Genomic DNA, 3909 nt, shown 5'->3' with positions numbered 1-3909 from the left:
CCTGAGGTGAGTAGGGCTGCTGTGTTGCTTAAATGAAGTGTATGCTTTAGATTACTCATTTAATGAGTGCATGTCATTCACATAGCACTTCACTGAAGTTCTACTATGTCCCAAATCCTCTTCTAGGCACAGAATTTAGACCACTTTTCTCTTAGGCCCAGATCTTGCCTTTAACATACTACTTGGAATTTAGTAGCTCATGAAATCTGCAGACTGCATAAATGAATGAATATTTTGAGGGCTGTGCTTTTGTGGAGGAACTTCATAGGAGACCGAAGGAATAAAATAAATCAAAAGTATCCACAGTATATAGAATGTATACTATTTTACAAGTCACAGAGAAGAAGAAGAAGAAGGAAAGTAGTAAGACTAGAAAGTTTGTGGCAAGACTAACAGGCGCTGGTCAAGAACTTAATAAGCACATTAGGAAAGCAGTAAGGTTTCTTTTTTTTTTTTTTTTTGAGGAAAAGTTTTTATTTCTAGTGATGAAATTGGCTACAGAACATTATGAAAGTTTAAAAATACAAAGAGAAATTGTCTATAATTAATAGATTCAAAATTTGACAATCAGTGAATATCATTATTAGTCATTACCAACAACAGTTATTGATTTGAAAGGCAGAGTGACAGGAAGAGGGAACCACTGCTTCACTCCCCAGACACTTGCAATAGCCAAAGCTTGACCAAGCCAAAACCAGGAACTGGGAATTCATTCTGGATGTCCCATTTGGGTGCAGGGACCCAAGCACTTCTGCCATCCTCCGTCTCCTCCCAGGGTGCACACTAGCAGAAACTTGCCTCAAAGCAGAGAAGCTACCACTCAAGCCAGACATTTGTATATGGGATGTGGGTGTGTGGTGGTGATAGCAAGCCCTCATAGATAAAAAAAAAAAGACAAAGTTATTTCTATGCCAAGGAAATTACTCTGTAGTCTTTCTCTTATAAACTACGTATTGCTGAACCTAGATAATTTTTCCTTTATTTAACAATGACATGAAAATGTCAGTTGAGTTGGCTTTCCTGAAGACCTTGTTTCTTGAATATTAGTGGCTAGTTGAGATAAATTCTTTTCATCTCTTTCTCGCTTCGGCAGCACATGTGCTCGCTTCGGCAGCACATATACTAAAATTGGAACGATACAGAGAAGATTAGCATGCCCCTGCGCAGTAAGGTTTCTTTACCTCCCTGTAGACTCTGCTCTCCAGAGGTGAACAGGGTCCTCTAAACCCACTTGCTGCACACACAAACACCTGAGTGTTGTATTCTCCCACAGGTGTTGGAGACTGATATGGTGTTCTGATTTATATTTACATAATGGCTAGTGACATCGGGCATATTCACATGTTTTGACCATGTACATTTCTTCTGAGAAATGTCTATTCAGATCCTTGCCTGTTTCTTCACTGTATTTTTTGGAGTTTTTCCAATTCATGTAAATGTTCTGGAAATCTGTAAACATTCAGAGTTTTAATTTTTCCTGCCATCTGTTCATTGTATCTACACTCTGATGTTTACTTTGTTGTGAAGAAGTATCTTAGTTGGATATACTCAAATGTCTCTGTTTTTATTTTTGTGACTATTGCTATTGGAATCTTACCCAAAAGCTATTGTGTGTTGACAATATTTAGAGTTTCCCTATGTTTACTTGGGTTTGGGTCTTATGATTACATTTTAATTCACTGTGAGTTCACTTTCACATAGTGTAAGAGATGTTGGAGTCTCTTTTCAGGCTTCTACATATGGATAATCAAGTTCCTCTGCACCACTTGTGAAAGAGATTCTTCTTTCTCCAGTTCATTTTAGTTCCTTTGTTAAATATGAGTTGCTGGTAGAAATTTGGGTTTATTTCTATGCTACCAAGTCTTTTCCATTGAACTATGTGTCTGTTATTATATCAGTGCTAACACTTCTTTTTTTTTTTTTTTTTTTTTTTTTTTTTTGCAGTATATTTATTTGAAAGGCAGAGTTACAGAGAGGTAGAGGCAGAGAGAGAGAGAGGTCTTCCATCCACTGGTTTACTCCCCAAATGGCCACAATGGCCGGAGCTCTGTTGATCTGAATCCAAGTGTCAGGAGCTTCTTCCAGGTCTCTATGCAGGTGCAGGGGCCCAAAGACTTTGGCCATTTTCTACTTTTTTCTCAGGCTATACCAGAGAGGGGTATAAGAAGTGGAGCAGCTGGGAAACATACTGGCACCCATATGAGATGCCAGCACTGCAGACGGTGACTTTACCTGCTTTGTCATAGTGCTGACCCCTGTAATATGTCTTAAAATATGGTGTGATGTCTCCAGCTTTTTTTTGCTTTATAATATTGCTTTAGATGTTAAGCATCTCTCATGTTTCTATGTGAATTTTAGCATCATTTTTTCTAGCTCTGAGAACATCGTTGGTATGTTGATTGGGATTGCATTGAATTTGCAAATTGCTTTTGGTAGTATGGATATTTTGGTATTATTCTTCCCATTCACAAACATAAGTTTTCTGTGAGACTGTCAAAAAGCCTTGACAAAAATTGGACTTTATTACACAAAAATTCATCACTTTTTGGGATCATTTAAATCCATAATTTTGCACTAATATTTGATAAATAATTAAAGACTTTGAGCATTTTAGTAGGAGAAATTAAAATATTTATCAATTTATTCAAATATTGTTTAGATGTGATATTCAAATATTGTTTAGAGCCATTGTCTGTATTCCCTCTAAATTACGATCTTTTTGCTTTTTGCCTGTTAAACTTGTCCCTTGATTCAACAACCGTTTTTAATGTAATGTAAACTGAAAATGTCATTTCATAAGCTAAAAAAAATGAAAAAGAAGGAAAAAGAAGGGAGGGAGGTTGAGTATATAATTATGTTCTCCGAATTTTTTCTATAAAACATATTGAATCATTTAAAAGCTAATTAAAATTAAACTCAAAATTGGACCATTATGACCAATATTTAAAACAAGTGATTAAAAACTGTAGATGTCTTCAATTTTGATTATCATTCTTCTTTAGAATATCTGAAAGAAATCCAGTTTCTCACTTTAAAATATACCAGTGTGTTAGAATTTAGTATTAAATGACTTTGTTTAAAAGTGTTATTTAATCTATTGCTTTAAGTAGTAATACTATGGCCATTGTAAAACAAAATCCTTATCATTTTTCATAAAACAGGAAGGGCCTTTAAAACATCATCACTAAAAATATTAAGAGACCTAAAATATAACATTCTTAAAACCCAAGTGATACCATTCAAAATTTTCAAATATGCAGGGATAGTTCATGTCAAGTAACTAAATAATTGTTAAGTGTATATATGGAATAGCTTCTATAAATTCTTTTGGCAAGGGCTGGCACTGTGCCATAGTGGGTGAGGCTGCCACCTGCAGTGCTGGTATTCCATAGGGGCATCAGTTCAAGACCTGGCTGCTCCACTTCCTATCCAGCTCTCTGCTATGGCCTGGGAAACACTATAAAATGGTACAAGTCCTTGGGCCCCTGCAACTGCATAGGAGACCAGGAAGAGGCTCCTGGTTCCTGCCTTCCAGTCAGCACAGCTGCAGCCATGGAGGCCAACTGTGGAGTGAACCAGTGAATGGAAGACCACTCTCTCTGCCTCTCCTTCTCTCTCTGTGTAATTCTGACTTTCAAATAATATAAATAAATCTTTAAAAAATTCTTTTGGCAAATAGATGAAGCTATTTGTTATACATTTCAAATAAATAGCAAACATACTAGAAAAATATATTGAATAAAATTTAAGCAACTCATAGCTATACACAGAAATTTCTCACCATAACAACATAGCAACCACTAAATTTCCAAATTCAATTTTCCACAACTTAGAATCTTTAACTCCAGAAGGAGTACAAAATTGACAGAACAGTGGCCTATGTATCAGGATACCTAATGCTAATACAGA

General features: G+C 35.9%; 1 pseudogene; it reads left to right on the top strand.

Annotated features, from left to right (window-relative positions):
• Positions 1-1098: 1098 nt before the first annotated feature.
• On the top strand, positions 1099-1166 carry LOC149119063 (U6 spliceosomal RNA; annotated as a pseudogene).
• The last annotated feature ends 2743 nt before the right edge of the window (positions 1167-3909 follow it).

The sequence above is a fragment of the Oryctolagus cuniculus genome, unplaced genomic scaffold, assembly GCF_051225735.1.
Source record: "Oryctolagus cuniculus isolate XC-2025 breed Fujian yellow rabbit unplaced genomic scaffold, ASM5122573v1 ptg000037l, whole genome shotgun sequence".
In the NCBI taxonomy this organism is placed as follows: Eukaryota; Metazoa; Chordata; class Mammalia; order Lagomorpha; family Leporidae; genus Oryctolagus; species Oryctolagus cuniculus.
The sequence above is the reverse complement of the archived record's forward strand: the minus strand, read 5'-3'. Positions and strand labels throughout refer to the sequence as shown.